This window comes from Lytechinus pictus, chromosome 5 (genome assembly GCF_037042905.1).
Source record: "Lytechinus pictus isolate F3 Inbred chromosome 5, Lp3.0, whole genome shotgun sequence".
NCBI lineage: Eukaryota > Metazoa > Echinodermata > Echinoidea > Temnopleuroida > Toxopneustidae > Lytechinus > Lytechinus pictus.
Genome location: NC_087249.1, coordinates 17348873 through 17362079, shown reverse-complemented (window position 1 = coordinate 17362079; position 13207 = coordinate 17348873).

The following is a 13207-nucleotide window of genomic DNA, read 5'->3' as shown; positions in this document are numbered from 1 at the left end:
CGTCGGACGTCGGCTTGACAGGTCCGATAGTTGCACAACACGATTCTGACACACATCGGACTGACTCGACATTCATCCGACGCTGACTCGATTTGCGACCGGAAATGGCGTCCGATGGCGAACTAAGCTCTGAGCTTAGTTCCTTCATCGGACGATTTCGCCTCATCGGATTACGCCCGACACGTCGGACACTGACCTGATAGTCGACAAACACAAATCGGATTCATCGGAGTGTGATACGATACTCTTCGGTGGGTTACCGGAAGAAAAAAACTTTGCTTCCGATGAGTGACCGATGAGCCCAATTCTCTGTGGAATGGGGGTATTAAGTGAATTAGATTTATTTGGAAACATTGCAAGTCCAAAATTAAATAAAGACAAGACTGTTTTTTTTTTTTGGGATTGGGGATACCAGTAAAAGATGGCATCTTTCTGACTTGGATCTTAGTTGGACAACAGAGCCTGTTAAATATTAAGGGTATTTTATATCCACGGGCCTCTACTAAATTAAAGTAAGTTGGGAAAACAAATTGTCTAAATTACAGAAACTCCTAGATAACTGGAGGAGCAGATATTTAACTTTTTCGGAAGAATTACCGTTGTAAAATCACTTGCTGTGAGTCAAGTAATTCATCTTATGACAGTAGATGTGATCCCGCAAATATATATCAATAATAATGATAATAATAATAATATAGCATTTATGAGGCGCCGATTTATCTAGTTTCCTATTCAATGGCGCACTATGTTACCCCGGCTGTAGCTCCAGCTGCTAAAGGCGCTTGGTGCATTCAAGGAATTAATCCTGCCGGGTACCCATTCACCTCACCTGGGTTGAGTGCAGCACAATGTGGATAAATTTCTTGCTGAAGGAAAACAAGAAACTAAATAGATCAAGAAACTAAATAGATCAATTTTCAATTTCATTTGGAATTCTAAGGTTGAAAAAGTGAAAAGATATACAAAAGACTATAGCCAAGGTGGATTACGAATGATTGATATCACCAAACAAATACTCAGTTTTCGTTTAAGATGGCTTGGAAGACTGTTAGATGATAGTGAAGGTCCTATGGAAGGACATGTCTCATTACTTTTATAATTGTATCGGTGGCTTAAATCTTCTGTTGCACTGTAATTATGACTATAATTTATTAGATTTTCGAAGTTTTCGACTACCTGAATTTTATCTGGAAATCTTAAAAGCATGGAGTTATGTAAAGAATAATACCACATGTGATACTGGTTCTGTTAAAGACATGTATGTTCACAAACAACTGATATGGCATAATAAGAACACTCATTGGAATAATAAGTTTTTGTTTTATGAAGATTGGTTCAATAGTGGGATTATTTATGTACAGGATCTTTTTGAGGAAGGACAGTTTGTTTCTATGGAAAAAATTCTAGTTCGCCTTGCAACAAAGAAAGGCAAGCAGAATATGTTATTTGATTATGCAAAGTTAAAGAAAGCTATTACAAATGTGTGGTTAAAAGAGTTTTATACAAATATACAGACAGCGAATGATTTTAATTACTCTTTTGAAACTCCTGCTTTTTCTATTGGAGAAAGGCTCGTTGCAGTGAGTGACATAAGTAGTAAACGTTTTTATAATCTGATTTGTTTAAGACCGAATTATACGAATAGATGTTGTATCTTTTGGGAAAATATACTGCAGACTGATATTTACTGGTTTTCTGTGTTTAAACGAAACTTGACATGTATAGGTGAGCTTCGTTTACGAGAATTTAATTTTAAACTCTTATACAATTTATCACCCGTTAGGAGTAATCTTTTTAAATGGGATCTTGCTGACGATAAATATTGTCCGCACTGTCATGTTAAAGAAGACTTAATACACGCTTTTATTGAATGTGATTTGAACAAACAGTTCTTTTCTTATGTTAGGAGTGTTGTTATGTATACTTTTAAAGTCGAAATTCATGTGAATACTTTTTGTTTACTAAAAATCAATACCGATATAAACACAGATATAACAATGACAGTCGCCTTATGGTGTATACATAAAATGTTGCATAATAGAAATAGATATGGTATAGACAGAAGAGATTCAAGTTTGAAATACCTTTTTGGAAAGAGAAATGGAAAATGGAATAATTACAAACAAAGAATTGAAGCAGCCAGATAAGAGATTGCCGGAGAAAATGTTAAATGTATTGTGATGTTCAGTTTATTATGACATGTGTGATGAATTATGAATAAATCCCTCGTTTAGAGGTACAAAAAAATCTAATATGAATTCGCCACGTTCACAATGATCATAACCAGATATAAAACATGCAAACGAACTATACGGTGACGTTCACACCACTAATAAATTACACATGACAATACTGAGCGAAACATGTATATAGAATACTTATAACTGAAGGAAAATTGGGCATTGTAGCAGTCATTTCACAGACGCTTTCTATAACGCAGCAACACTTTTGTCGAAAGCCCTTCATAACAAAGAAGCCGTCTGGGGCCCGTAACACAAAGCTGAGCAATGATCGTAGAATATTTTTCTACGATCGATTCCATTGACTACAATGTACAATGTACAATCAATCGTAAAAATCAAGCGTACGATCAATCGCTAACCTTTGTGTTACAGGACCCTGGACTCTGAAAAAACGGTATATTTGCAATTTATTGTCCGGTCTGAATCCCAGTCCACCCATATTCAACAATGATCTCTGGTCTGTCTATTGTGTTTTGACGGGTATTTCCAATAGATTCTCAACGTTGCAGAAAGCGTCTTGGAAGTGAATGCTAAAATACGGTAATATTTTTCATGGCTGCGATCTCTGTGTGACGGAACCTGCACCTGTGGGTGTTTCATAAAGCTGTTCGTAAGTTAAGAGCGACTTTAAGAACGACTGGTGATCCTTTATTGTGGTAAATGGTATATTCATTGGCGGTGGTTACGCGCGTAAGAAAGGTTCACCAGTCGTTCTTAAAGTCGCTCTTAACTTACGAACAGCTTTATGAAACACCCACCTGGTCTGATATTTAAAATAATGTATACCTCAATCTGATTTCCCTCTTTTTCGTTTCTTCCTCGTACGTCTACGACGCGTATTTTTGAACTTGTCGCATTTTGCATGAAGTATGAAATTTCCGAGAAGCAAAATTATTATGACATGATGCTATTTAAAGTCAGAATTTCGCTGTGATTCAATCCTTGTGGTCGGGGTAAAGGTTAAATCGGCTTAAATTAGGTCACAGCCGACAATGAAGTCATTACGATTTGGAATCAAATTTGTTTAGTCAGGTAGATATGATCGAAATTTTGACCGTCAAGTGGGGTATATATGTTCACGTTTTCTGTAGAATAGGGTGTCTTCAAGTATCCGAAGGGTGGGGTGCCAACTGGGCACCCTTGGGCAATTTTTTTTCTATCGACGTCATAAGCCAAGCCCACTTTTTCACTATGCTCTCATTTGTATTTTTTTTCCAGCCATGTAAAGGTCATTTAAAGGTTATTAAAGAGTCATTAAAGGCCAAATTAGGACACAAAAAGGTATACAGCATAATACGGAGCCTCTCATGTTTTGAAATGTAACATAAAGCATTGTATATGCATGTTTTGCTAAAGTTTTTAGTTGAGGTTGTATATATTAAGAATCTGACGGTTGCCACCTTGGCACACTAAAGGTATTTTTTTAATCAACATCATAAGCCACACCAACTTTTTCATATTTCTCTTTAATTGTGACCTTTCTATTTACAGAATAAACATGATGTCAGGTACCAAATTAAAGCTAAGGAAAATTCAAAAGTAAATATAGTGATCTCATAGCAGTTAAGGCTCGTCCAGGTTATTTTCATCCACATATAAGATCGGCAAATATATTTAGCCCTAGAACATGGTGACAATGACATGCTTCCTACAGGGAACAGGTTATATAAGTTTGGGAATAACCAATATATAATGAGCAAGTACAGGAACACCCTGAACTTTCCATTTAATCATGAAAAAGGGTAGTTGCAGCCTTGCATGGGAGTAAATCTGATCAGCTGTTCTCGGGCTTAATCTCTAGAAGACGAGCCCCTTTGACATACTCTTTTGCTGACTGAGAGGAAAACTGTAATCTTTGGACAATCTTTCTTCGTGCTAACTAATATGAAGAAATGTGAGATATTCTGTTAAACGTACATGGTATATAAATGAGAGAGGGTATAAATCATAGTTTGTATCAAGTTCATTTCTTCTGCATCAGGGTTCCATAGATTTCTCTAATCTGAACAGCAAGTACAATGTGGAAATATTTACCTTGCCGAATGGATACAGTGTACGGTATCACAACCTGATCGATAGGGTATTCTCAGCGCATAGCCAACATATTTCCTAGCTTTCATGTCTTTAATGTCAATTATCTTTCCTTCAATATGAAGCAAGCTCATACATATACATTCCTAAAAAAAAAATCTGGCCGAACAAAATAAATGCATGTGTCGACAGTGAGGATTTACAAGTGCTCCTTCTACTTTGATATCTTCAGAAGATAGCTAATAGTTTCCACGTCAACTTATTGATACTGATGTCCAATAAGCTGCATATGATGGTTGGTTTCTGTTGTCATGGAACCTACACTGAATCATATCTATACAAGAGAAGAGATAACCACCAATGTCTGTATTCAAAACAAGAGATTCAATCATGTTCTGAATTATATGTTGTTATTTTTTGCACCAAATTTGACCTTTTAAGAACTTAACTGACCTTTAAATGACCTTTGCGTGTTTTCAATGTCTGATGATCCATATATTTGCATTCAAATTTTCATTAGATTGAATTTGATACCAAACATGATATGTTTATTCCATATTATATATATATATATATATATATATATATATATATATATATATATATATATAGGTCATTTTCCGTCCAAATGATATGCCTACGTGAAAGTGGATGGGTTCATAAAGTAAGAAAAAAATGACAAAGGATGGCAAGGTAACAACCATCAGATTCCTAATCTACACATTCTAAACTACAATTTTCATTACAAAAATGCATGTAATACTCGGCTTGTTTGTATTCTAACACAATAAATCTGAGTTATATGAAAAACTTGTATTTGTGACCCAATTCGACCTTCATGACCTTATATGACTTTGAATTAACATGGACGTGTCTAAACATCATGGCCTGTATTCTGAACTCGGGTTCTGGTTTCAAGTTGTGGTTTAACTATGGAGAGCCAACTGGGGCACAAATCCCTAATACAAATTCAAATCATCAACCCATATGACACCGAAATTGTCCATAATTGTCTGGGAATGATAACTGAAGCATTTTTCTTCATTGTGAGAACAAAAGGAAACAAAAATAGTAAACATAAGAAATACAATATAGACAGAATTTCTGAATTTTTGGCTCCTCATAATTTTAGCACAGAGTTAGACCGTGGTCTAAGTTAAACCAGACTTCAAAATACGGGCCCATATGTTTATTCAGTAAAATAGAAAAGAGGAATGTGAAAAATGTGCGTGGCTTATGAAGTCAATGAAATAATTGCCGATGAGTGCGAAGGTGGAAACCGTCAGATTCTTCAAAATTATACACTCTTAAAAATGTTGGGCAACATACGGTCCACACAACAATTGGTTAAAACTTTATCCAATTCTGGGTAGTTTTACACCAATAATGTGTGCTTTGGGTGAAAACTACACAGTATTGGTGTAAAACTACCCAGAATTGGATAAAGTTTTAACCAATTGTTGTGTGGACCGTATGTTGCCCAACATTTTTAAGAGTGTATACAACATCAACTACAAATTGTAGCAAAAAATGCATAGAATATGCTTTACGTTAGCTTTCACAATAGGGGAGGTTCCGTATTATGTTGTATTACATTTTTGTGTCCTAATTTGACCTTTTATGACACTTAATGACCTTTGAACGATATATCCATGGCTAAAATGCCATGTGATCCATATATTTACATTTAACTTTTCATTAGCATTAATTTCATACCAAACATGGTATAGTTATTATGTAAAATAGAAGAAAAAAAATTGAGAGGAATGCAAAAAGTGGGCGTGGCTTATGACGTCAATGAAAAAACATCCCAATGGTGCCCAGGTGGTACCCTTGGGATTCTTGAAGAAGACACCCTTTAACACCATTTTGAGTATAAAAAATATATATATAAACCCAACTTGACGGTCATGTTGTGGTTCTACTAGACTAGTTTGTTATATCATGGGAAGGCTCGTAAGAGACCCAAAGTTTCGATTATTTGCATTTTATACCACTTTTCGGAACTTTGTTCGATAAGATTTTCGAGCTCGGAAATGGTATGGAAATCAAATGCTAGTTTAAGTACTAAAGATAGGATTGCATCTGATCTTGTGCCTTACTCTGGCCTTTATTGTTTCTTTAATAAAAGGGGTTGTCACATCCTACATCTCCCTACGCCTGTAGCGCATCCATCAGAAAACACCGATTAGTAAGGTAATTGTCAAGCTTTATACGCGCTAAATAATCACAAATGAACAGTTAAAAGCGAATATCATTTACCACAACAAACGATCACCAGTCATTCTTAAAGTCACTCTTAACTTACGAACAGCTTTATGAAACGGCCCAGGTCATGGACTCTCTTTAATATTTTTCAGGGAGTTTAAGGGTGGTTTGTTTTTTATTTCAAACTGTCCATTGATGCTTCTTTTTTTAATCAAGTGATACGAAACAAATGAAGTTCAATAAGTTGCTCTAAAAGAATTCTTAAACATACGATACTTCACACATACTTCGCACGCATCAATTTGGTGTCATACTAAATTGTGTAAAAAAAGGAGGCTCAAAAGACAATCACGGGAAACATTGTCATTCTTAAATTTTCCCGGGGAAAGGGGGTTTGCCACCATTTCGGTATTGTGCTTGTGTAGATGACAGGATTGCGATTCAGGCTGACTTCCCGAGCTTTAATAACTAACTTTTGCAACTAATCAAAGTTACATTAACATTGGCTCAACAACTAAACAAGATTCGTTCCATTACCAGCTTCACTGTGACTCAATAATGCACTGGTTAAACTCCAGAATTGTATATCAGATATAAGACAGTGGATGATAGTGAATAAGCTAAAATTAAATGACAAAAAAAACTGAATTTTTTGTTGCGGCCTCTACTTATAACTTGCGCAATCTTCCAAATGTTCAACTTGATGTTGATGGTACACTCTTTAGACCATCAGAAAAAATAAGAAACCTTGGTGTCATATTTGATTCCCGCATGTCAATGTCGTACCATATCTCTCATATCTGTAGCACAGTCACTTTTTATTTAAGGAACATTTCTAGAATCAGAAGGTTCATTGACCAGTCTGCCTGTCACAATGCTGTTCGTTCATTGGTTCTGTCTCGTATTGATTATTGCAATGGGCTCCTTTCTACAATTCCCTCTAATCAATTAATTCGTATTCAACGACTACAAAATTGGGCAGCACGATTAATTTTACAGGTTTCCCGAGATCATCCTTCCCAACCACTCTTTAATTCTCTTCACTGGCTTCCTTTTAAACAGAGAATTACGTTCAAATTACTCTTGATTGTCTACAAAACACTGAATAAACAGGCTCCACAGTATTTAAGTAACTGCTTGAATCTGTATACACCAACTAGAGCACTTAGGTCGGCCAGTGATCACCTTCGCCTCACATATTCATTAACTCGTACATTAGCTGGTGACAGAACTTTTACAGTGTCGGCTTCAAAATCCTGGAACGACCTGCCACTAATAATTAGACAGTCTCCAACATTAGCAATTTTCAAAAAGTCATTAAAAACTCATCTCTTTCGTACTTTGTAGTTTTTAAAATATTACATTTAATTAATTCATTGTAAGCGCTTTGGGCCTAATGGGAAAAGCGCAGTACAAATAATAAGTAATAATAATAATTAAAAAAAAATTGTGGGCTTCGTGCTCTGCTTATGTAACAACTGGGTCATCACTAACACCAAATGGGGTATTACACTAAATTTGAAAGCCTATACGCTCGAAATTCGTTATTCCAATGGTTCATTAATCTGAAAGTTCGTTATTCCCGAAAACACCTTATTGTTGGCATCGTTCCGAAGGTTTGATATTCCTACAATAAAAAGGGTTCATTATTACGATGGTTCGATAGCCTGAATGAAATACGAGTGGTAAGTACGAAAATACCTAAAGAATAACATGAAATATACATGTACCTCATTTTGGAATATCGAAACTCTGGAATAACAAAAATTTTGAATAACAAAAATACTTCGATTTCGGAATGTCAACCCTTAATCCATTTTTGGTTAAACAAAAACTTCGAAACAATAAAAATTTTCGCTAACGACCTTCTGAATATCGAACCTTTGGGTTTAACGAACTGTAACCCTTAATGAAATCGTCCATTTGTCTCATCAAGATATCTTGTGACACAAGTTTATCATCTTTAAAGTGTGATTAATCACTGTCTGTGAGTGGTGTGAATGTGCACTGTTGCCTAGAGATGATATCCCGCAATGGCTCTTCAGAAGTACCGGTGGCTCCAGGTTCAGCATACAAATGGTCATTGGATAAATCAGATGGCTGCAATGTCAGCATTCCTATAGATGTAGACAGCGCACTGTTCAGAGTATCTCCACTGTGATCGTGGTGATGTAAGGTTTCTAGATCATCACTTGGAGACTGCTGTACGCGCTTATCTTTGAAGGATAAGGCGTACCACTGCGAGCTTTCTTCGTGCAGGATGTGGGGGATGTTTGAAAGTTCAATGCCGTTGGATTTTTCATCTTGATGTCGTGATGGCAAAATCCTTTTCCTGAGAAACACGATGATGATCAAAACTATTATCACTGCAAGAACAGCCAACACCGAGATAAGAACTTTGACTGTTCCATTCTGTGTAGTTTCGACCATGATATCTGTGGTTTTCTTTGTTGCCAACGCATCTAATGATACTTGTCGCTCTTTGGTAGGACCAATATTCGTGTGACTATTTGATACTGTCAAGTCAGTTAGAGGTTGTCCATCCGCAATCGTGATGTGATTTGCAGTAGAAATATTCTCGTCTCCTTCATCGCCAATGGATTGGTTGAACATTTGGTCATCTTCATATTGGGTAGCGTACTTTGGAGTTGGTAATTCAGTGTATACAGAATGTGCTTCGGGCACTTTGGTTTTAAACGTTGTGAAGACGGATGCTTCACTTGCTCGTACGTCTAATGTAACGTTACTGTTACTAGTGTATCTGTCACCAAGCGCGGTAGGCTGGGATTGCAATTCCGTAGTCGTTCCTTCGACAACTCGTAGAACTCCATAACTTGATTCGTTGCTAGCAATGAAATAAAACGACTGGAGATGGCACGCAACAAGCAGATATTTTTTACTCTCGTGCTCATGAACGAAGAAGTCAACATTTCCATTAAGATTGTTCTCACTCGTCGTGTTAATTGCAGACACATTTCCATCAGAGTTCACTTTCCAGGAAAGCGTTTTTTGACCTTGCTTACCACGTTGATTAAATGTGCAATTGTATACTATACTAGAATCAATATTCACTTTACCGATGAAAGGATCCACTCTAATTAAACGGGGTTTAAAGTATTCCTTACATGATGTAGACATATCTATTCTGGACGTATTGGTGCTGACTAATAATTTACAAGAAATATTAGCAACACTTGAATTCACCCGGGTGATGATTTGATCAGAGAATGTAATATCAGCATCGATTATTTCTCCATTGATTCCTTGAAAGTGAGGATAGTTTACCTGACTAACAGTCCAAGAACATGTGAATTCAAATTCACGGTTCAGAGCTGAACCGTCTGGAGAAGGCAGCAGATAGCGCTTACAGGCCAGGGAACCAGTTGGTAGCTGCGCGGAAACACTTGGATATGTAGTCAGGGCTGCTGAAGTTGATCTACTGATTGTCCGACTGCTTCTTGGACTTGTTTCATGCGCACGTTCACTTGTTCCTCTGTAGGTTAACTGCTTGGTATAGTCACCAGGAGTTTGCAAAGTAGGGGTGGTCACCTCGACGACGCGTATGATTCCGAAGCTTGATATACTCCCAGTTCCGTGGTCCTGAACAGAACACTGAACCAGTATGTCCTGGTCAGACTCACTGACGTCAATTATCGTTAGATTATGTTCATGCTCAACAATGCGTTCGTTGCCTTCACTATATATTTCTTTAGCAAGTGTTATATTCCAGGAATGTGTTGAATAGCCAGAGGAGCATACAAAGGATGCGTTTGATCCAGCTGCCACCTCATTGATGAAAGGGTCTACCCGGACTTTGCCATATTTCATGGTACATGGTTCAGTTGTAGTCAGAGAAGGATGACTGCTAGATGAGAATATGCATGTGACATAATATTTGGTGTCATTGTATTCAAATCTACTTATTATACGATCTTTGTAGGAAAGGGTTGTATTGTGTTTTGAAACTCCGCTACTCTCGATGTAAGCATCGCCTTCTTGCTCTGGTGCCCAAGAACATACCGCTTCAAACCAATTTCTTCTATCCAATCCCGTATAAGATAGAGCCTGAACGACGCAAGTCGGTCTACGCATCACTGTAACCACTGCTGACGCAAGTGGAAAAAACAATTCACCAGGAGGGCATTCATACCCACATTCATAAATGCCAGAATCATTAGAAATAGCAGCACTTTTTATCACAAATCTGTACGTTTGTTCATCAGAATCAAACTTAAGTTTGTAAGAAGTAGGTTTGTACAAAATATTAGTGTTGTTACTGATGGTTCGCCATTTTCCTAAACCAGCTGGACGTCTCCATAGTATGTTGTGAGTATTGTTATCATTGACATCACAATTCAGAGTCATCCTCACGCTCTCAAACTGAGTCTTATTTCTTGGTCCATTTTCAAGAATCGTGTCGCATGAGTTCTCTTCTGTAATACTGGCTGTACTTCCGACGAAATTTTGTGTCTCTGGCGTTGTGGTGATGCATGAAGCAAGCGGCAAACACAATATTCCTACCAGGAAGTAAATCGCTAAATGTTCTTTAACTGAATGGGTTCCCATGTTTATCATCTGATTCCAGTTTAGTTGAAACTTCGTTTGCTTTTCTTTTATTTTCGTATTTTTGTGGTGGAATGATCACGCTCAACGATCCATCAAGACAGAATATGCAGATCAACAGCCTTAGAAGTCACCGTTTAATATTTGAACGTCGTGCTGTCTGTTAGCTTTGTCATGTTCATCATGTTAATGCTGTTAGCCAACTGAGGTATTCATAATCTCGCTTATTTTTCATCAAACTTCCTCATCCCTAATTACACATCTCGAAAGTTGTTAATCATTAACAAGCTCATGTGCGTCAAGATGATGTGAAAGTGTGACTTGTAGAGTACGTTCTGAAGTGCTTTCGAAAGTAAAGTACAATTAATTTGATATCGGTAAGATTTGAACAAAGCAGAGAGGTTTTAGTTGCTATTAAAAGACATTCCCGTTCTTGAATGTATTTTGTCATTGTCATCAGACTAATCCAAGAGACAACAACCTCGTATGAAATGTTAAATAACAAAATGATATGACAAGAAAATGAAAGAGGATCGTTTAAAAAAAATAACATAAGAGGCGCCCGGGAGGAGAATGAAGGAGTTTTACTGACTGGGAGATGAGACAGCGTTGTGTTAATGAATTAATAGTCAGGCTAGTGAAGTCTTCGAAAGTGACTGTCACGTGAAGTGACTTTCTTCAATTATGTATTTCCTGCTACTCGAGACACCAAATAAGTTATAAATAAACAAGTTGTATAAAGTTAAATAAAAGTTTAATGTTTAAATCTTTTCTTCAATTTGGGTTTGTTTCACAAAGGTTGTTCATAAACATATATGATATAATGGATATTGAAATGATCACAAATAAATCTAACTTTACTTAGGCAAAATAAAGTTGAATCATCGTCCGTCTGGATGTAACACGCCCCACTCGGCCTCTGACATTCATTCCCTGGCCTCCGCAGCTGGCGTTGCCCCCACTTGGCCCTTGGTAGTCGGTCCCTTGGCCTCCGCAGATGATGATGCCCCTCAGATCGGACTTCGACGATTACGGACGAGATCGAGCCCCGAAAATTGACATGACATGTCGATGGAGAACCGGGTGGCATTTGGGCTCGTAGACTCGTCACCGACGTGGATTCCTCCAGATAACTTTTACTGCCTAAATCTGGTCAATTTTAGCTTAAGGTGGTTCTCCCTGATTATCTAAAATCAACTCCCTAATATACTCTATCGTATAGGAAAGCACTCTTAAAAATGTTATGAACAGCATATCAAGTAAAACAATCCTGTTACAAAAAGATAACCTCCTGTGCATCTGCACAGCTGAATTTATTAAATACTGCTTTTCCCGACGCTTATCCTCCTGATACCGAGGTTGATATATTTACAACACATGAACTATCTAACTCATAACATGTGTCTACTCAACAGAACTAAATGCATTAAAATTCTTCCCTGAGAGTTACCCATAGGCCCTATGTTGTTAAGGGAATCATTAGGGCAATCTGCTACATTAAGAAGAGATGCACAGTACATAACGATTGATTAAATCGATTGAAGAAAATAAAAGTTGGGTTGTTCCAAATCTTTCTTCGTTCAACGTGTAGAGGGCGCTGCTCATGTCACAGAATTAGAAATATCAACAATCACAATTTTGGTTGAAGAATTTTACTTCAGTCAAGCGTTTATGTTTGGTATACACTTAATAGAAATACAGTCCCGAATACAGTCCCTGAACGTATGAGTATTTGTCTATTTCTTAGAAAGGCAAGACAGTAAGTTGAAAACAAGAAGGTTTTCTGTACGTAATAGAACGTTTTATAATCCCGGGTTTATGATATTTATTAAACGTACCATGTGTCCAACCAATTTTGGGCAGTATTTTACCCAATGCGGGAATCATATTGTCCAGTAAGGTTAAAAAAATAAGCAGCAATTACTTTAGAATGGGCAAAATTTTCATCACACTGGCTAAATAAAAATACCCAAAAGAGATGCCCAATGTTGGTTGGACACATAATTACCCGTATGGAGCACTTTTACTAAATATTTTTTTAGAGTGAACGAGGTCTACATTCTGGATATTCATTGACATTAGTGTAATTATGGAGATAATATCAATAACATCAATCACTTTTTATCTCTCTGATTATGGTTCTAAAAATATAATATAATTAT